Source organism: Carassius gibelio, chromosome B9, assembly GCF_023724105.1.
Source record: "Carassius gibelio isolate Cgi1373 ecotype wild population from Czech Republic chromosome B9, carGib1.2-hapl.c, whole genome shotgun sequence".
NCBI classification, from domain to species: Eukaryota; Metazoa; Chordata; class Actinopteri; order Cypriniformes; family Cyprinidae; genus Carassius; species Carassius gibelio.
In genome coordinates, this window is record NC_068404.1 from 5,544,372 (window position 1) to 5,567,579 (window position 23,208).

The following is a 23,208-nucleotide window of genomic DNA, read 5'->3' on the forward strand; positions in this document are numbered from 1 at the left end:
GACTGAATATGTAATCATCATTTAGATTTATTCTGTATGCATTGGGGACAGGCACTCCAAAAATATGAATGAATTTTTTTTTTTTATTATTAATTGTGTGTGTGTGTACTTGGGCGAGAATAGTTTTTTCCTGGATCTGGTTAGATGTGTGTTTGAGGGCTGGTGCTGTGTTTGGTCGAAGGGTGTGTGTTTGTGTACATTTTTCGGTGTCACTTGTAGTGGCTGTGTTTGCGTGGGTGTGAGGTGTAAGACAGAGTGTGTCATGTTTATGTGATCATGAGAAGGTTTAGTACTCCCTGTGTATGTGTAGTACATTTGTCTGTACGTTCTTTAGAGTGCTTTATTATCGAATGGATTTTTTTTTTTCTTTTTTTGCATTAATCTCTCTCACTTGTGTTTTAAGGTAATTTTTACTCTTTGAAAGCAAAGACAGATCCACACCTGTGAGACTTAATATTTGTTCTCCACAGCCAAATAAACACACACACACACTTGTTTTCCATGTTTTATGGGATCATTTCATAGGTGAATGGTTTTTATACTGTACAAACTGTGTATTCTATAGCCTCATTCTTATACACCAATACTACCCCTAAACCTGCCCCTTATAGACCCCCCCCCCCAAAAAAAAAAACAAAAAACATTCTGTTTAATTTCTAAGCGTGTTTCCTAATTGGGACCAGAAAGCGTCTCCACAAGGACAAGGATTTCGGTTAAAAACATCTTTGTGTGGACATTAAATTACACAAATTTTGAAACACAATTTTTTGTCCCTATAACGTCGAATTAACCAGGACCACACACACAGACTCAAAGTGTTTCCAGTCATTTTAAGTCTCAAACCTTTTTCACAAACCAGTTTTAAGTGCTTAAACAGATCTTAATTACTTGAGTCAGAAACTTAAGTACTTGAGTACTAATTGAGTCTGTTACTGTATACACAAATTTAAACCAAATTTGCTCCCGCACATGAGTCAGCTTTCTGATCAGGTCAAACTTAGATGTTTTAACTTAACTTAACAATTGCATTTCTCTTTTTGAATTTAGTACTGTAGATGTTTTTATCCAAAGTGACTTACATTAAAAAATAAACAAATAAATAAATCCCTTGTGGAATATAGCATTTTAATTTTAAAGAGTAAATTTTATGGAAATTTGTTGAGATCTTTCGTTAGTTATCTATTTCATCTAATTTCAATTTAACGGTCGTAAAAGTATCTCCAGTATACCACATGAACAGCTTTCTCACAGTGGACAGAAAGAGAGAACCGAGAGTCAGACCTAAGCCCATGTCCAGTTGTCCTCTGTATGAAGTACATGTTTGTTGACTCATCCAGTCTATTGTTGAGACTGCGAGGGCTCAGTTTACCCCGTCTCTCAATCACTGACTTCCTTTTTGAAATTGCATGGACTCTCCCTTTCAACCCTGCAGAAAATACACAGCGATTTGCAGATATTAAAAGGCACTGAAAGGAAGATGGTGCATCTCGTGTCCTGGCCTTTTTCTGGAGGTAGTCATGCAGTGAACATTTGGTGAAGACATTTTTAGAAACCACGAAATGGTCTTACAGACGCAATTTTCTTACCTTTCAAGGATAATGAAAACATATACACTTTTTTGAAATAGCGCAGTACATTTAGGAGCTAACAAACCTGGGCTTTCAAGGCATTGTGCTGTGTATCAGCACCTCAAGGTCATATAAGGTCAGCTGGTATCAAAATGAACAAACTGACATTGTACATCTGGTTTGAAGCATTTACTGAAAATTTTGGGTCGGCCGATATATCGCCAAGGCCGATATATCAGCCGATATTTGACATTTTTCAAATATTCGTCGTAGTTGTTAACAGTTCTGTCTAATATGGATACAAGTCTGTTTAATAATCCGATAGAACAGTTAAACAAAGGATTTAATGTATATAAAAAATATTATAACGATTGATTTTATTTTAGGCCTATTAGTATTTGCTGCACTTAATGCATTCGCCCAATGTCATATTCATGTGTGCTGTTTGTAAAATGAGGGTTACCCTGGCTTTATTTGAAAAGTATGATTCCCAGTGCACACAAACTTCCCAGAATACGGAGTGCCCTGTTGTTACAGTGTTTACTTTCTTTTTGATTATATTTGTTTTAAATATTTGATCAAATATTTTTTACACATTTACTTTTTAATTTATTTTCAAATGGTTTCAAATTTCTTAAATATTATTATTCTTCATAATAATAATAGTAATAAATCATAGCGGCTTTATGTCGACTATTAACCTCCCCAGCTTTCCAATATATCTGCATTCGCTGTCAAAAAAGACAACTTTGGTCAGTCACTAGCAGTGAAAATCCTCTTACATTTACATTTTTCCACACTGTTGCTCTTTAAGAAACACCATGTGTCACAGCTCATAACCCCAGAATGGGATAATCGTGTTCAAAGTGGAAAGCAAGTAAAATGGGCTGATAATGTGGCTGTTTGATTTCTGTTTTCTGCTGTAAATGGCCGTGGATCAGGAGCTTTAGAGAGTCTGCTGGTCTGAGCGGTTAGCCAGGGTCACTGATCGTTCTGAGAGCCGTATCACACAACACCTGCACGTGAGTCAGAGAAATGGCCTGAAGCTGTTTACTGAACTAAATATCTTTAAGCTCTTTTGACTCTGACTTGTAGAAAATAAACTTTCTAAAACAAATCGAACACTGCAAATTTATACTTGCATTGTCTAAAAGTATCACAGGCGAATTGTAATGTCATTTCTAGAATTTTTGTTGTATATTGAGCAGTGATATTTTAGTATTATTTACTTATATACTATTGTAATATATTTTTTTTTATTTAATTTCTATTTGAATTTCTTTCTTTGTTTATGTAACTTATTTCAGTAACTTTAGTACCTCATTGTAAACATATTTCAGACAGTTTCAAATTTTCCTTTAAGTTTTAAACTAAGCTTAAAAAAATCATAGATTATATTTGATTTCATTTTTTTTATTTTTTGTCCAACAATAACAACAGTGGTATTCTTTTGGTATCATAATCACACACAGTTGAATCATATTTTCAATATTTACCCTGATATTTCCATGATTTATTCACATATTGCATCTTATATTGCGTGTCAATCGTTTTTATAAAAAAAAGGGTAAAACTGTTGGTTCTAGTTGGAAAAGACACCACATCTCGTAAATAATTCGCACACAGTATTTTGATATAGTTTATTTCATGCTCTGTTCATAAAATCATCATAGTATTATGCATGATTCATGGAATAATTCAGGTTTTTACAGATTTTTATACAATAGTTTACAATCGAAAGTCTCAGTCTGGGAAAAGAGTACAACAATAACATCTGACACTATAAAACAAATTAAATCATTAAGGCATGATTGGAATGGAACAAAAAGATTTGAAACATTTGAAATCCTTGTACAGTAATACCAATCAACCCTTGGGACCTAAAAGTGCTTGTATTTTAAGAAACCCCCTTTATTAGTATCCCACTTTTGTGATCCCAGGACTTGGAAAGCTTCTGGTTTGTGTGCTAGGTGTGCTTGAGAACAGTTTTTCAGAACCATCTGAGCCTATTATGTAAAAAACAAAAACAAATGTTGAGCGATTTCCCAGCACCACCTGCGTGTTCTCAGACAGGCGAAGAGTTTAACCAAACACATGCTGCAGACATTTTGTAGCCTGTGTTTTTGCTCACCTAAACTAGATGACGTGAATGCCTCGACACAGCAGGAGGTGTGTGTACGTGTGTTGACAGGAATCTGAGCGTGAATGAAGAGGATTTGCCTGCAGTTTCAATAGAACAGAATTAGCAGCGTTCACATGACTGCAGCGAGTTTAATCACAAAACGTGACTGTAATAACAGGCTAGACCTGTTTTTAGGAGCTGGAAACACATACAAATGCACTTTAGACGGAAGGAAATGTTTGTTAAAGTTGTTTTAACTACACATAGAGCTCTAATTTGATGTCATCGTGCATGTCGTCTTAGGTTTATATAAGCAAATACAGAATGGTTGGTTTATTGAGGGTGAAATCATGCTTTGTTTGCAGTATTTGGTTAGAGCGTGCAGTCATCAGTCATCATATGGTGTCAGTTTGTAGGTTTCGTCATATCTGTTTGATTTAAACTCAAGTGTTCTCATACAGGAGTATTTTTAATGTCTTATAGTTTGTCCTTTTGCTTTATCATGGATCCTTTGCTTTGTGTAAATTGATACACTACTCAGATGTCAGAGCCAGAGAGGTGTGCTGTTCTGAGGTCAAAGGTGACCGGGATGTTGTTTAAACAGTCAGTGGGTGTGTTTTCAGGTCATGTGGAGGTGGAGCCAATTTTAGCCAGTTCAGCCAATTATATAGACTTCTGTTTACATTGTTAATAAATATTTCTGGCATTAGGGTCTGTATACAGTTTTTTTTTTTTTCAGTTTATTATGATTCTTTCCATAATTATTGTATTGTATATAAATATGCGGGAGACCCTTCTTTAACCGTTGCACTTGTGCTTTGCACCTTTTTCAACTCGTTAGCCAAAAAATATTTTTCTAAATTAATAATTGAAAAACATGTTTGCATTGTTTTTTTTTTTGTTTTTTTTTACATACAAATGTATTGTTTGATACTTAACCCTAACCCTGGCCCATTATTGCACACAATTCATGCATGCGATTTCAAAAATTATATATATATAATTTTCATGTATTGATTCATCAATATTTGGTTCTTTTTTTCTGAATTTCAAAAGTTTAACATTTACTTAGATCAAATTTACCTGAGCACTATATCAAACCATGCCATTTAACTACAGATATTGTAAGAGTTTTAGGTGAACCAGTGGTTAAATATAGCCACATATCTATGAAATTATGCATAGAGAAACTCAAAAGAATGAACTCAGAAACACAAACATGCGCAACCATCACATAAGCAGCACTCTGGGAGGTGTTCATTTGCTCTGCCACAATACTTTAGGATCGATATATCACGTTCTGAAGGCTTCAAGTGCCAGTAAAACCAAGTAAAAATGCATATGCTTTTCCAAACAGCTGTAATTTTCGCTGCATTGCATGTAGGCGTTCTGCGCATGGGCAGTGTGAAACACAGGACGCTATAACAGGAAGAAGCTCCAGCGTATCAACTACCAAAGTCGTCTCTGTTTTTTCGAGCTTGGCATGAATGTATTTGAGAGTAACTGGGGTAAAACCTTAAGCTTCTTTATATATATATATATATATATATATATATATATATATATATATATATATATATATATATATATTTTTTTTTTTTATTATTATTTTTTTTTTTTTTTTATTTTTTTTACGATTTTTGTAATTTAAAATAGTTTTTTATTTAAAGAAAAAAATTCTCATCTATTTTTTACTTTTGTCAAAATAACTTTTTACGAAAGTCACTTATAACTTTTAAGAAAAAGATTATTGGAGTAAAAAAAAAAATATTTCCATTTTAAAATATCCCATTGAATTCCGAGAGATACCATTTATTTATATTTTTTAATTAAATTGTCTGAATGAAAATTGTTAAAGTAAAGTCAATGCTATCTTTTAAGTAACAATGGAAAGCAGAAAGGAATTTAGAAATTTCTATTTGGAAAATTGCCAACAAAATACAGTAGCACTTCCAATTTGGAAACTAGGGTAGACATTTTCATGCCTAACTTCAATGTGAACATTTATGTAACAGTATAAATGCATTTTAAAAGAGATGGCTCAGTCGAAAATGAAAATGATGTCATCATTTACTCACGTCATTCCAAACCGTTATGACATTCTTTTTAAGAACAATGAGGTTGTTTGGTCCACATTGTTCTTACAAATCTTCTTTTATGTTCCACGGAAGACTGAAAATCATCCAGGCTTGGAACAACATGCGGGACAGTGAATTATGACAAGTTTAATAACAGAAGACTATAGGCTACACATGCAAACCAAATGCTACATGTATAGTCAGAAACAATTGATATGAAGTAGGAATATAACACATCTGATTTTGAGAACAAATAATGTTTTAATGTTAAATAATTCAGTTACACTGAAGCGTAATGCTCATGGTCTGATGGTCGTCATTCTGTGTCTTTTTTTTAAGGCCTTGTGTGAGGTCTTCATGCATGAAGCCTCAGAGGTCCTCATGTCTTTCTGTTTAATGGTGAGATTAGTAACATGATTAACACACGTCATTAGTATCAGAACAGGCAGCTGTCAGAGTATTAATCAGCACAGATGCTATAATATACCCACACGCAAAGAGCAGTCGAACGTATGCGGACCCCTCCTGGACCCCGTTCCACATGACTGCCCAGCACACACTGCTTAAGTAAAACCACACAAAGGGCTTAAGTGTGTGTAATTAAGGCTGATTAGCTGATGAAGGAATGTTTAGTCTTCAAAGAGGTGTGTGCTGCTCTCAAGCTGAGAGAAAATACTGGAAGATGAGATCAAGAAGAAAAGCTTGATGTAGTCATGTATGTAGTTTTCCACAAAGCTTCTCCTCAAGTCCACTCAATACATTAATGAAAACAGCTGCAAAAACAGCTCGTTCAGAATTAATGGATCAGTATGGGATTTTCACCGGCCAGAAGCAATACTTAAAAAAAACTGGGTGGCTGATGCATTATACAATTTCAAATTGCATGTACACTTTATTTGTCTTTATATAACACATTTGTTTTTATCTTCCAGAATATTTACCTGAAATGCACTAAAAAGCATTGGTTATTCAATTAAAAAATATACAAGATTATACTTTCCCGGTCATTTATAACTCCTTTCCTTATAATTGTCCCTCGCTTTTTTGTTTCTCCATTCTTCCCATTAGCGTCTGTTCCCACTGAAGCCTGTCTGTCCTGAAGAGCTAGTTCCAGCACTGCACACTTTCAGGAGCTCATGACCCTTACAGTCTACACCTGTATGGTCTGCTGTAGCCTGGGATGTAAGCTGGGGCTGACGGTGTTAACATAACCTCAACTGTTAACTCAGCGCTGAGCAGGGATGTTGGTGTGATAACCTACATACTGTAGCTACACCGCAGAAAGTGGGCTTTTACCTAAGGGCTTCTGGGCCCTGTGCCAAAAGCTTTCGCTGGCAAGAACAGCTGGAGTGGATTTTTAGGTAAAACAAGGTTTTAGAAATAGGTATTTGTAACCCGTGACCAGCAAACCTGCAATATGCACAAAGAAACCAGAAGATTGTGTGACAGCTATCTGCGAAGAGAAAATCCATTAGCAGAAAGCAGTGGTTGATAAAAGGACAGTTTAGATGATACATCTGAAAATCACTCATTCATGCAAGTACTGTATTATTGCAATTATTCGTTTGTTTTTACGCCCTGAAAGATGAGTCAATAGAATTGCGTATGGTAGTTGACAATTTACCACAAGATGCTGTCAATAGATTTTGTTTCCTCCAAATGTATTGCTACTTGCTTGGCTCATCAAATTGTTTTAAAGTGTTTCATATTGCAGTGTTGAATCATTCTTGATGGGATGTTAATAGCTGCATAGCAGTTGTTGAATTTCTTTGCTTTGTAATTAAGTCAAGATTAATAAACATGCCGTGTGTAGGTTTATTTCTTACATAAGCCTTATAAATCATGTTAGTTGTCTAGGCCAAAGTAAATCTACACAAACTACTATTTGTTTCTACATTGACAGTGTGTGTGTGTGTGTGTGTGGTAGATATAATACCTGGAGAAAGTACAGATTATGCTGAACTGTGATGGAAATGGCATCAGACAGGAAGAAAAAAAAATCTATTTCACAATTTAAGAGGCCCTTGAAAACTGGTAGAAGATCCACTTTAATATAATTATCTGTGGTGTACACTACTATTCATAAGTTAAGTGTCCTTCAGGTTCTTCAGTGTTATGAAATCTGCATAAAATATTGTCATTTAAAATAACTGCTTTCTATTTGAATACATTTTAAAATGTAATTTATTCCCGTGATGCCAATCTGAACTTTCAGCATCATTACTCTTCATATGTAGTTACACATGATCCTTCAGAAATCATTCTAATATGATGTTTTGCTTCTCAGAAAACATGTCTAATTATTATCATTGTTGAAAACAATTGTGCTACCTTATATTTTGGAAATCCTTTTTATTCCATCAATAAATAAAAATTCAAAAGAGCAGCAATAGAAACTTTTTTGTAGTAATGTAAAAGACTTTGTTTTTAACTGGGCCATGCTAGCCAGCCAAACCTTGACCCCTCGGTGTATACTAAAGAGACTAATTACATCTTGTTCACATCCCGTCCATCTGTATGAGGCGCTGTGTGTCTCCGTCACGTGTGTGTGAGGTGTAGCGCTTGCCAAAGACCTTCTGTGCTTCTCAGAATCAGCTTCCTGTCTCTACACAAACAGTTCACGGCTGCCTTCCTCTTCCCTCTGAGCTCTTCACGCCGCACAGCCCGCAGCAGTCGCGGGCCAGCAGGAAGGAGATAGGAAACAAAGAACCCACTTCCTGTGGTGGATGCCAGCATTCCAGACAATGGAGAAGGAAATGCTTGGTAACTAGAGGGGCTCAGAGGAGTTTGCTTTCCATCAATCTCTCATTGTCTGCCCCCTCCTCTGCCCTTTCAGTCTTTGTAGTTGGTTTATTACGCTTCGGCCAATGTTTTCTAGTAACAGTTAGCCAATGGGAGTGGTCTCTTTAATCAAAGCCATCTTTGCAGATGCTGTCAGTGCACCACAGTCGAGATTTGCGAGCTGTGTTTCATCTCCGATTTGATATGAGTCATCAATCCTACACCATTTCACACCCGACCCCTCATACTAAACGTCCCATGTTAGTGGAGACAGTCACCATTGAGACCCATCAGAAAAAGGGGGAAGGGGCCCAAAATAGAGACGCAGATGCTATGAAACACTATAAAAATCCTGCGGGATCCAGATGCCGGGCCTCTCTGGAACAATGCGTGTGGCGTGAGAGACCCCTGGACATGATTCATCTCCACTGCCCCCTTCAACCTGACCCTTGAGATCCTCGTCTTAGATGGGCTTGATCGTTCAAAGAGCGCCGTCTCCCTCCGGACTCCTCAGGCTGACTTAGAGCCCTTCAAAAGCATTCTGACATCTTCTGGAACCTCGACAAGGACAGGTGGGCTCACAGGAGCGCGAGGGAAAAGAAGAGTATTGGCATGTTAGAAAACACTTTACTCAATTTGTAGAAAATGAATGCGTCAAGACGACATGTTTGACAGATGCGAGTTTAAAAACTCGCTTTTTCAGAACATTCCAAGTAGAAAACCGAGAACTGAAGATTCCGGGAAAGAAAATGGAACTAAGTGAGTGATCCAAGACATTTGGTTCTATTAGCAGTTCTTCAACACCGTATGTAACACTGTACTAAAATAGTTTGACAGGATTGCCTTGCACTGGTGAATCTATAGCACTAACGCAAATTAAATCATGACTGTGTTATGCGTTTGTGTTGGAATTACGAGTTCTAAGCCAGAAAGACTATATAAAGAAATGAATAGACATATTTTGGTTCTGTTATCCGTGTTGGCTGATTCACAAATACATAAATCTTATAAGCTGGATCTTTTAATGAACTGGTTGAAATGAAACACAGACGAGCTAATCTGCTCACTGAATCAGTCCAAGCGATTTAACATCTGACTCGATCACAAATCATTACTCAGTTTTTTCATATGACAAAACATACCCTTGTAAAAAAGAGGTTACTTAGGCATACTTCAAATATATTGAGAATTGCTAATGAAATTAAGGAAGCACAATCGAAAGTAGAATCATTCTAGAGTACACCTTAAAGGGATCCCTGGGTATTAAGACACGTATAGCTTTATATAACATAAATTATGTCTCTTATTGAAATATGTAATAGAAAACCCTCGAAACGTGTGCTATTAAAAAAAACTGACATCGTTTTTACACTATACGGGGCACCATCATTTTATGTGCACAGTACATTCTGTGTGAAGACGTCAAATGGTTGCACTCGGTGAGTTTCTGGTGCTTTTTACCCCGACACAACTCAGAATACACAACTCAAGAAAATTAAATACTGATATGATACCACATTTTGTGGCTTTTGGTTGTAATTTTCAGTCGGAGGGCAACAAGAGAAGCAATATAAGACTTCCTAGCGATAAGAAGAGGGAAAGAAAAGAATGGGAAGATGCATGTGGACGAATAAAACTTCCTAAAGACCCGCTTTTTTTCCCTCCACTTCAGCCCCGATGCCTTTGAGGTTTTTAGTGGACCACAGCTACTGAAACAGCTTACAAAAGGCAAGAAACAAGAAACACCATGCCATCCTGTTAGAATGTAAACATGTCGACGCTAATCATGATGCTGCGGCCGCTGCGGCCGCTGGAGGAGTTTCTCAGCGCAGATTTCTCTTGAGATCCGCAGCGTTTAGACTCCTTTTGTGGAAAAATCATGGTACGCCATTTGGTTTAAGCCTATACTTATATCCATCACCATCTGTAAGCTCTTTAAGTAGCTGTAGTCATCATATCAGAATTTTATTCTCTGATTTGTCTATGCCGACTTGTGTTGTGGTAAAAACAGGAACAGGTAGCGGCAGTAGCTCACTGAGTGCAACCATTTAATGTCATCAGAATAATGCCCCCCCCCCATAGTCCAAAATATGTATACAACTAAGTGATTTTTTTTTTTTTACAATAACATCAATCTTTAATGTGTTTTTCCACTACATATTTTTAGTAAGGACATAATTTATGTTATATACCCAGGGATGCCTTTAAGATTCCATTCCATAACAGTGGCTTTGGCTTCCCACGCTTCTGTTTACAAACCCTGTTCCATTTCCTTCTCACCATGCAGAAGGTAAGCAAAAACTAAGAGAAAAAGATGTCTCAAGAGGCTTTCCTTTCAACGCTCCACTCACTCCTGACTTCCATCCTCTGTGCTGTTTTTAGCCAGCCTGTTGTTTTTCCCGCAATACATCAGAGAGTCAAAGTCAATTGTCATAGCAGAGAACAGCTGGAGGAAGTCGAGTGACTACACAGCAAGACTTGAACTCTGTACAGCAATTTACAAATGAGACTCTTCTCCCTGAACAACATTTCTTTTCCGCTTTGCAATCACACATCATGCTTGAGTGACTGACTGCTCATGTTTTCTTATACATACAACGTCATGCTAGTTGCATTAGCGAGCGTGTCCTAAATCACTTTTTTTTTGTGAATATGACATCAGTTTATCAAAGAGAAATGAGCTTTCATCTCTTGCTTTGTGTGCATTTTCAATGCAGATTTTAACTTAGTCCTGTTACATTATTGACAGCTGAACAAAAGTAAACCTTAAAATCATTGTTCAATTCAAAAACTAATGTTGAAGCTGTGGTGGACTAGGAACATCTAAAGGTTTTAGTGTCAAGTAATTTATGCTCTGTGACTGACTAGGGAGTTTCTATCATGTTGTTGATACTGTATGGTGTATCTGTTGAAGCTGTCTCAAGGTTATCTCCATCTGCTGAGGTTAAACACACACACACACACACACTTGTGCAGTTCCTCAGTCAGCTCTTGTTTTATGCTCTTGTCCAGTGGAGTGGAGTGACCTTCACATTCCTTTCCCAGCCAAGAGTGATGTCACACCTCTGAGGGGCCTGCAGTGGGCCGGATCTGAGCAGGTCAGGCTCCCTCAGGTACACGTTCATGGAAACATTTCCACATCAGCGTCAAACGGTTTTACCGCGACTAAGCTTTGTAAATGTTTGTGATTTTGGGTATAGTTCATCCAAAACTGCCATCATTTACTCTTTCTTCTGTGGAACACAAAAGGAGATGTTTCGCAGAATGTCGAAGCTGCTCTTTTACACACAAACAAAAGCAGACAGTGAAAAGTTTTGATGTTTTTATATTCCATCATAAAAGTAGTTTTATACATCTTCTGAAGTTGTATAATAGCTGTTTTTTGGTCATGAACATCTGTAAAAAAACAGTAAATGTGACAGCACTTTGTCTTTAATTGTTATCTTTTGCATTGTGGCTCTAAAAGGCAATGTGATTGGTATGAGACATACAGGAGACTCTGACAGCACATTAACGTAAAGACATTCGTACTTCGTAGATTCCATTCACTCTTTGAGTTCTTAAAGTGACAGCTGTTATTTCTAAGACACAGGTGTTAAAATAGAACACAGTTACGGTCCATAAACTTGAACTCTGTGTACCTGACACAAGGAGGTGTCATGGTACATTATGTAGCTTTCACTTGCATTTTCTTTTGCCTGGGAGCAATTTGCAATATGAATGTAATGCCCTGACTAATGACAACTGCATGCAGAATCATCCAAATCATGCAAATCTACTAATTTGGTTTGAGAGGACTGTAACAGTTTTTTTTGTTTGTTTGTTTGTGTGTATGTTAGTCTGAGATGCAGTGTACTACAAAAATATATATTATTATAAAGATTACTTAACTGTACTTAAAAAGAGTACAGTTTCATGACTTTCTTAAGAACTTTTTATTGCACTTTGTTATAATCTCAAAGTAAGAGTTTTACTTTAAAGTACATTTTAAATCAATACTATTATTTTTTTTCACTTATTTTGATGTGTTGACTAGCATACTTAAGCACTTAAACTACTTGGTTACCATTTTAACTGTTGTGTTATTTGCTATGACATTTAAAGTTAAAATATTTTAAGTGTGCTAAATTTAAACTTTATCATTTCAAATCTATATATATATACTGTGTACATTATGTATGTATAAAGATGCACACATCATATATACTGAATATATTTACATGTAATTTGCATGTGTATATTTATATTATTAGAAATATACTTAATAGGTAAATGTAACATTTTCATTATTTTCATTGTGTGTGTGTGTGTGTGTATATATATATATATATATATATATATATATATATATATATATATATATATATATATATATATATAATATAAAACATAATACACAACCTCACAGATATATTGTGTAAACAAAATCTTTAATTTTGGATGTGATTAATCTTATTTAATCGTTTGACAGCACTAATTTAAATACATGAAGTACATGCTTCAATAGAAATTAAAGTATATTTTAGTGTATCATAAATGCACACCATACTTAAATCATACTTCAAAGACAATAACGATGTTATTGTCCTATTTATAAGTCCTATTTACAGTGTGTCCCATGTCTACAGATTAGCTAACTGAATTTAACATAAACACAAGCTATAATATTACATTTTCATTTAATTGCAATTAGCATGCAATTAAGTGTCTGAAAACATATTTTTATATATTATAAAATATTATTATATATAGTACATATTATTTTATTTCCATAATAAGCACTTAAAAAAAAAAAAAAAAAAAGTATGATCAAGTGTACTTGTTTCACAGGGAATTTTAAACTACCTAAATCAACCATCCTAATCCAACTACATACCCACATGTTGTCTTTTGTAATAAGATGCCCATAAGGGTGAATAAGGTTGCCTGCATATAACAATGTTATCAGTTTGTGATGTCAGCACAAACCATTTGTGTCATTATTAGGTATAATGTCTCTGTGTTAAGTGTCTCTGCCTCAGAACGAATCTTTGACCAGTCTCATACTGTAAACTACAGGCTGTTTCAGGTTAACCATCCCTGTTTTGGTACCGTCTCATTCAGGTGTGTTTGTGAATGAGTGAGTCACAGCACAAAGGGTGGAGAAGAGGACAGAAGGAAAGACAGAGCAGGAAGACGACAGGGAGAGGCGTGGTGTGTCCTTGGCTCTGTGGCACTCTGGTGCCACCTATTGATGATGTTATTAACTCTACGAGGTTTCATGGCGTGGTTGAGGGGAATGTGTTGTACAAATATTGTGTGGCTGACTCATTTTCAGGTTAGAGGATGGCTTGGGCTTTCAAACAAACACCCCTTCAGAAAAAGCTGGTAGCTGACATACACTTTGATTTTCGGACACATGGGGCAGACCTCCCACATCAGCATGTGTGTGATAGCGGTTTAGGTGTGTGTGTGTGTGTGTGTGTGTGTTGAGTCATTAGCAGCAAAGACTAGTCTGTCTCAGCAGGGTATCAAGGTTTATGAAACAGCTCTGTGACAAGATGGATCAGTCCTTAATGAGCTACCACACACACACACACACACACACACACACATTAGTCTAGCGCATAAGACTGGTAACTTGACTTCCTACTAATTGTTAACAGAAATGCCTTTGCTTTTACAACCCAAAAAGGCATAGTATGTTTGGAATGGCATACTAAGAGGTAAGCAGTATACATAATGCACAGAGTATGCAGATTTTCTGTATGCGTGACATCAATGGATGACTTTTTACTGGCTAGTACATTTAATGAATTGTGCAGTATGCAACTGGATCACACTGCACTGGGTAACGTCCAATGACCTTTACTTGACCTTCCACTGATTTCCAGTGTGAATATACTGAAGACTACTGCTTTTTTTATAATGTTCTTGAAAGAAGTCTCTTATCTCGCCAAGGCTTCATTTATTCGCTAAAATAAATAAATAAATGCTTTCTATTTTAAGATATTTTAAAATGACATTTATTCCTGTGATGCAAATCTGACTTTCAGCATCTTTAGTCCAGTCTTCAGTGTCACGTGATCCTTCAGAAATCATTCTGATATGATGATTTGCTGCTCAAGAAATGTTTTGTGCTATTATCTATGTTAAAAATGTTGAAATGTTGAAAAATGTTGAACTTTAAATATTGTGCTGCTTAATAATTGTGCTTGCTGAATTGTTTTTATTCATTTCATAAATAAATAAACTGGTGACCCTACAATTTGGAACAGCAATGTAATTAAAGTGATACATTTAATTTTGTGATATATTTTGATTTAACCTTTTAATATAAAAAATATTTCTTCCAACTTAATATTTGTTTTGTTTACCTATAAAAATTATATTAAATTGAATTCATGCATTTAGCAGACACTTTTATCCAAAGTGACTTACAGTGCATTCAGGCTGTGAGTTTTTACCTAACGTGTTCCCGGGGAATTGAACCCCCAACCAATGCTCTACCAATTGAGCTACAGGAACACTATGTTTTAAAAAAAAAAATGCATTTGATTGTAAAATAAATGTCAAATAATTGCATTTATAATATTATAATTACTATTTAATAGAGAATGATAATTGGATACCACTTACTGAAATAATCACATTGATATAGATATTCTAATTTACTTTGATTCTCAGCTCGATTTCATATCAGTTCATTTGGAAATATTTCAGGTACATTAGCTGGTAAAAATACATTATTTTAATAACTATTAACTGAAAGGTTCTTTGACGAACCAAAATTGAAAGACCCCCTTATGTTATGGTACCAGTTTATTGAAGAGTTGATACATTACTATATTGTTCAAGATTAAATGTTGTTTTTTGAAGTGTTTCTTTGTTTTGCCTAGACTGTTTCAGTACTGAAAGTGCAATACTGCATACCAGTACTAAAGCAGTAAGGCAAGGGTTTGTTTTAAGTGTGATCCACACTCTTTTGAGGCCTATATGCATATATCTCAAGTAAGTTGAGCTGTGGTCTCCTCTGTCTAAAAGCAGGCATATGTGCACTTTATAGTTAAAGACCAAGACTCTGATGTGTTAAAGTTTAAGCAAGCCCTCACTTGTAATATCATCACTCTTACTATGATAGCCGCTGAGGGACCTCCGAGCCTCCCGCCACTTCACGAGGGCTCTGAATTATTGATAGGCCTCAGAGCGCGCTCAGTAGCCGGAGGAAAGGTGTTAGGGAGAGACAGTCCATCTGCTGTAGCTTCATCACTGCTCCCTTCATCCAGCAGTGAAGAGGAGGAGTGGAGGATTGTGGATAATACAGGGAGAGATGTTAATACCACACAATCAACTCATTGTGTCAAGGGTGTTTTTGAAAGATTAGGTCTCTGTTTGTGAGATGACACCTAACAGGGATGAAACCTCAAGACTGACTGATTTGGGACGCTCTACATGTGCAACATTTCTGCTCAGCACACAAATGATGCTCACAGGAATCCTGTTTCAAAAGTTGATTCCAAAATAGTTTGTGGAGTCTCTAAAGTATTATTTGCAGTAAAAAGAAAATTCCTACAAGAAACCTTTGCATGCGAAATCTTGATATTTCAACCTAGCATCCAGGGCTGCAAAGGGGTCTGTGGAAAAATAAATACAAAATAACTATAATTTTAAATAATATATAATTTATGTTCTTATGTTAATTAATTTATGTTGTTTTTAATTGCACATATTGTATTTTTTATGCAAAACAAACAAAAACAAAAACTTACAGTTGTATACTAATAAAGAATGAAATAGAAATCTAAATAGAAAACCAACCAAATAAATAAAAGGGAAACAATAAACTACCAGTAAGACAGAAGGCATCTCTTAAACTCCAAACACTCATAAAATACATGCATAGAATTGTCTGTTGTTGGAAGCATCAGATTAAGCACAAATTATTTTGTTCTATTGACAGATAAGATTCAAAAAGATCATGTGAACTTGAGATGTAAACTTTTTTCCACATCATTATTACTTTTTTCACAGTATCAATACATCTTTTTCCATGGTATTATTACACTTTTCCCCCCTTCTTTTTTAGTATTATAAGGTATTTATATATGAAAATATATAGCTGGATTCATATTTTAGGAAAAGTTACCTCTCAAAGGAATCTTTGTATTTGGAGTCCGTGGCATCAGAATATTAGAACACCGCTGCATTATGAGATTACATTCTCCACCAGGATACATGTGGCACTACGTTATCATTTAGCCAAAACGAGCTCTCATAGGAGGCAGCATGATTAAGTTGGCTACTTTCTGGAACAAGCTTCATGTTCTGTAAATGCTGCTTAGATGGGAAATTCATTAGGTTTCGGAACAGAACATATGTGATAAAAGATACTTCAAATCTGCAGCTACTAAACTTTTTCTCTGTGTAATTTGGCAGAGGGATGAATCAGTTCTTCCTGCAGTCATTGCTCACTGGTGCTATTGTCTTCTTCAGCCACACACACACACACACACACACAGTAGTTTCCTCTGACCCACTCTACACTGCAAACACATTAAAGAATTTGGGAGCGGAAAAGACAGTGTGGAGAAAAAGAGGGATTGTGAGGAGCAGATGAAGAGCTGGAGTGAGAGAGGGGTGAGGGCTGTTGAGTGTGTTTGTGGATCATATTCCCTCTGAGGCAGATGCTGAGGTCACAGCAGTTCACGTCCACTAACACTCCCTCTGTTTAAAGTGAAGAAAATCAATTTAGCATTGATATTTATTTATTTATTTGTGCATTAAATCATATTAGAATGATTTCTGAAGGATCATGTGACACTGAAGACTGGAGCAATGATGCTGAAAATTCAGATCTGCATTACAGAAATAAATTACTATTAATTATCTTGTTATTAATATTCTTACAAAACAGTTATTTATGTAAGTTGTGATATTTTTTTCCAAAGACAGGTTCTGTCATTTTAGCTAGTTTTTATTAGGCTGATGTTTTCAACTGTTCATTTTTTATAGTAAGTTTGGTTTAAGTTAATTTGAGTTATTTAATGATTAAAAAACGGGGTGTGGCATCATGATTGTGTGCTTGTGATTGGTTCTGATGAAGTCTGGGCGGGACCTTGATGCCTAAAGACTTGTAATTTGACTTCCATTGTAAGATGACAGTGGTCATTTCTGGGAGATCTTGGCTTCACTTTTCTACAGTGGAAGGAAATACAGATGCACCGTCCATCGTTTATTACAATTTATTGGTGAGAATCACTGTCTCATTAGGATCTACTGTATGTGTATATTTTACAATTTTGTAAATGTGTGTGTAGCCTCTCTCAGTGTGGGCAGTTCCTGTGTGTGTTGTTCAGACAGATGGTAGTGGGGTGCAGGCCGGTGGTCTTCCTGACCCAATCCTGGTGAGCCCAGCCTGTCACACAGCAGAGCAGCTGCATGTGTGTGTGTGTGTGTGTGTGTTCTGTGGAATCAGTCATACACACCTGCGTACATGTTTGCACCTGAGTTATCCTGCATTTCAACTCACCTGTACATATCATTCGCTCTTTCTAATATTACATATCACTCACCTTTGTCTTTCTGCAGTCACTTCTATAATCAGTCTCAGTTGTAGAGGTCAGCTCAGCCGCTTATCTGAATATGAGCTAATGCCCCCTAAATAGGGTCAAGCATCTATATTGTACTGGTTTAATCTATGTGATAACTGCGCTCTCTCTCACACACACACACACAGACAGTGTCACATGGTCTGCATCTTTCGTGTCAGCTCTATATTGACACAGTGTGTGTGTCCGCAGCTATTAAATGGATTTGTATGGTGTCCCCTGGAGATGTTTGGTGTTTAATTTCAGCGCTGGGCTGCAAACGCTCCTCAGGCCTTATGAGAGAGTCCCACCCTAATCACCCATTCAGACAGAGCAATAGTGGCTATTCATATGATAATTCACTTTCATAGAGCCGCTTGGTCCATTTATTTTCAGTTTTAGGGTTTTAATGCCTTCGTGACCGGTAAAATACGACACAGACACAACGAGACAATACAAAGCACTCATCTTGCATATGAACACATGCTAACACTTAGCTGCTGTAGCTGCTGTGCAACCTTCACTCGTCATCGACATGACCTATCATAGTTTAACATATTTTTGACATATCTTTATGTGTACTTGACTGTTCAAGAGCAACAAGCCATTTAAGTCTTTTGTCTTTTATTGCCTGAAAGGCATTTTAGCATGTATGTCTGTAAATGGGTTTATCAGCACTCTATACAGTAATCCGCTGAGTCTCCTGAGCGTTTTGAGCCTGTCAGGCATGTGTGTGTGTGTGTGTGTGTGTTAGGTATGGTGTAAACTGTATTTAATTCAACAGGCCTCAGGCTAGTCTGTGTTTAATTCACTCTGTTTTTGTCATTTGTTGTTATGATGGAATAACAGTTTATTTCTAGTCTCAGCTCCAGACAACATGCCCACTTTAGCTCAGTCTGATGCTCATTATACACACAAATGGCAAGAGCTTGATCTGACAAGCTCTAATCTCATTGGCCAGCTTTATGCAATTTTTATGAAGTCAGTGTGCACAGATTTTGCCAGTCATGGATCCTATCGGCTTCTCTTAACAAAGCCATTTTACTGGATGATACTCTGTTTGGTGCAAGATTAGAAATGATTATATATATATATATATATATATATATATATATATATATATATATATATATATATATATATATATATATATATATATGTGTGTGTGTGTGTGTGTGTGTGTGTGTGTGTGTGTGTGTGTGTGTGTGTGTGTGTGTGTATTTAATCTTAAAATGCATATATTAATGACTTTTAAATTTCACATTAACACAAGCAAGAGTGAAATACAAATAAAAAGTATTTTCTGAAGGAGTTTTAGCTTGCTTCTACATGATGCAAGCATCAAGATAATAGTTTACAAACCATATGGTGAAAAGGTTTTGAGTTTGTTACATACTATTTTATAAGGTACTGCACAAAAATAAGTCTTAGTAAATATTTTATAATCATTAAGTATAAAAAGGAATAAATGTTGGTGTTTTCCTGCCACTAGTGGTCGTTTCAGCTGCAAACTGAGCTGAAATGTGTGCAGAAAGTATGTATTTCCAGAAAGACAGTTTGTAATTGTGTGGCTCTGCCAAAGTCTTATCTGGCTTTGATATTCTGCAAAGAAATAATCGTTATCACTTGCAATAGTTAAAACGTTTTTAAAATGTCCGTTTTTATTCTGGAAAAGCAGCCGATGGGTGTTTCTGGCCTGTGTGTGTTGGATGGCTGCTCCTCTTCCGTGTTCCCCAGTGTGAAGGCGATCCCAGCACCCCTCTCCCCTTCAGTGTAAACGGCCTAATTATTCGTCTAGCAAACGAGAGAAAGACAGAGAGGAAGTTAATGAGAGGTGGGGGGTGAAATCCCTCCCTCTCTTCCTGCCTCCCTTTCCCCCCCTTTCTTTCCCTCTTTTCATCTTACAATCCCTAAATCCCTCTCCCTTTCCATCTCTCCTTCCTTTTGGCTGTTTTCTCCTCTCGTGTTCTTACCTTCCTGTCTCTCACCCCCAAATTTCCTTTATATCACTCGCCTCAATTTGCATATTTTTTACAGATTTTCACCGTGAGGGAATCCATCTGGAATAGCTGGAATTCATATGCAGAGCATAATCAGCGTCTTATTCACAGAACTGTGTGTTTGTCGTGCATGGGAGACGACCCGTTTGTATTGCTGATTGCATCTCTTGTAAATGTCGATGTCTCCGTGGATAGAGTCAAAGGGTGCAGACGTGTTGTGAAGCGGTGAGGATAAATGATCCTGGGTGAGAAGGTCTGTTCTCCCTCTTTCTTTTCTTTCTCTTTATCTCTCCCTTTCCGAGTAAACCATCGGCTTCCTTTTGTGTGAATTCCTTCTCTCGCCCTCCTCTGTGTATATGGCCCTTAATGTTCTCTAATTGATGTTCAGCTATTCATTAAAGAGTCTGGTGGCTGATAGTCCCACATCGTTCCCTCAGGAGTCAAACACACTTCCTGTTTTCACTGGAGTGACATTATAATCGAATGCGATGGTGTTATAGACTGTCATCTGTGTGTTCTGCACTGTAAAGCTGCACCTGTCTTAATGCAAATATCTTATAATGACATTTTTAGCTGTCAAATTACAGAATCATTTCACTTCAGTTAACTAAGCGCAGATTGTTCACCTTTTACAACTGTGATAAAGGGTAATTTTACTATAGAGATTATGACGATGGTGATTTAAGATTTATAAGGGTGTTCTCTAGTATTCAGCATAAATTGAGTTTGTGAAATTTATGTATCAATATTTACAGTCCTGTTCAATGTTCCCCTACAGTAAATCCAACCTTACATCTGGATGCTATTCTATATGATAACCAATATGAAATGTAACCAATAATAAATAAATAAATAACAGTAAAACTCTTTTTTGAATGTAAACACTACAGTTGAAAATTTTGGGGTTTGCATTAAAACAGTAATATTGTGAAATAATATTGCAATTTACAGTACAATTACCGTTTTCCTTTTTAATATGTTTTAAAATGTAATTTATTCATTTGATGAAGAGCTGAATTTGCAGCATCATTCCTCAGTGTTACATGATCTGTATGAAATTCTTTGAATTCCTTGATTTGTTGGTCAAGAAACATTTCTTCTTATTATCAATAGTGAAAATGCTGCCACTTAATATTTTAGTGGAAACCGTGATGCTTATTTTTTTTTTTTTCTTTGATTGGATTCTTTGAACACAAAGTTCAAAAGGTCATCACCAGTTATTTGAAGTTGAACTCTTTTGTAACATTGTAAATGTCTTTACTGTTAGTTTTGATTAATTTAATGCATCCTAGCTCTTTCTTAAAAATAATATCAATAATCTTACTGACTCCAAACAAATATACATCACATCAACTCAGTAACGAGTCTATAATGAGTGAATCTGATTCAAGCCATGTTTTGCAAATATTGTAACTGACCCGTTAGAAAAGAGACAATTTATAAATCATAATTCAGACAACACACACTGTCTTTGCATTGTTTTTTTGTTTTTGTTTTCATCGGTATATGCCATTATATCTAATGAAAATGCATTATTGACTTTAATTTGTATGGTTGCAATTTTTTACAAGAACATGTCATTGCTTATAAGCTGCATTCTGAGCGACTGTGAATACCTCAGCATGGAAATGATCCATATGATGCACCATCTGCAGATCCCGTCTACGGCTTGATTCTTCTCGCTGAAGCTTGTTAAAGCTGATTAGCCGTTGGCGCCTACACTGTGTTTATGCTTCAGGGTGTGTATTTGTGTATGTGTGCAATTAGACAGTGCGCCTGCTTTAGAAAGGATCTAGCACTTGTGTTTCACGCTTTGACTGAGAAGATTAGACGGAAATCTGGTATTGTGTGTTTACAGACTTAAGACTTAATGATTATGTTTGGCCACAAAGAACCATCTCAAAGGGCCCTTGCTCTGTGACTCATCTAGAAAGATCGAAAGAAATAAGACTTAGAGGTGAGAATTCAACTAGTGGGTCAAATGTTAGCTTGAGTTTTCATTGTATATATTTAGTACAGTGGCTAATAGAACGGAACGGACAGCATCTTGAGCTTGTTGTGATATATTTTCTTTGAAAAAAATGGCTTGTCTCATTTAGCTTGTGTCCTGTGTTCCCAGTATCTCTGGTATCCTCCTCCGTTGGGTGGTGGTCGCCCGCCAAAACAGATAGGAGAACACTGCTCTCTTTCTCTCCCTAACAAGATCACACAATGTCACAGAAGGGTCAATAGTCTCCTCGGCTCTGGGATTCCTCACTAACAAGGGCGCTGACACGGGCTGCAAACTCAATGAATGCAGCTCCTGTGTCCTGGACGGCTTTTTGACATGACAGGTGTGTCTTGTGTTATCTGCGTGTTATGTAGCTGAGTGTGTGTTTGCTTATATGTACATAATGGATTCAGCTAGAAATAAAGTGTTTTAGAGTCTGTTGGGAAGTATTGTAGAAGCTTTTTAATCTCGTAAGTAACTTTTTTACTCTAGGTCTTCTTCAAAAAGCTGTATACTGCTGTTTTAAATGAAAAACAGATCAAAATATAAAGGTCTGTTATGTCATTTCAAACCCTGTGATGTTCTTTCAGGGAGCACAAAAGGAGATGTTTTAAAGAATGTTGATGTTCTTATCCGTGCAATAAATAGGGCTCCAGAAATGACAAGAAAGAAATCATGTGTCACTTATTGCAAGTCATTATTTGCTGAAATTACTGAAGCTGTTAATGTCATTTGCATTCACATGTACTTAAATATGGCACATCAGTGATGCCATTCTTGATGCATATCTCGACAAATTGGATGATGTCCAAATCAGCAAGATTATAAAGCAATAATAATTCTAATTTTTATATAGTGCCTTTAAAGGTAGCTTTTCAATTTGCTTTGCAGAGGGGAAACAAGATGACAAAAAATATTAAAAGTAAAAATAATATAATAAGAAAAGAATAAATAACAACAAACATTTGAGTCAAAAACTGTATGGTAACACTTTACAATAAGGTTACATTTGTTAGCATTCGTTTAAAACATTAATATCACAGATTTAAAAATTGTAAATACTTTTACAGCAGTTATTAATTTTGCTGTAATTTATTAATGTT

At 36.2% G+C, this 23,208-nt stretch overlaps 1 protein-coding gene across 3 annotated transcripts in view; it reads left to right on the top strand.

Annotated features, from left to right (window-relative positions):
* Positions 1-23,208, top strand: part of LOC127964794 (disco-interacting protein 2 homolog A) — a 116,008-nt gene that overhangs the window by 35,852 nt on the left and 56,948 nt on the right. The window lies entirely within an intron of this gene.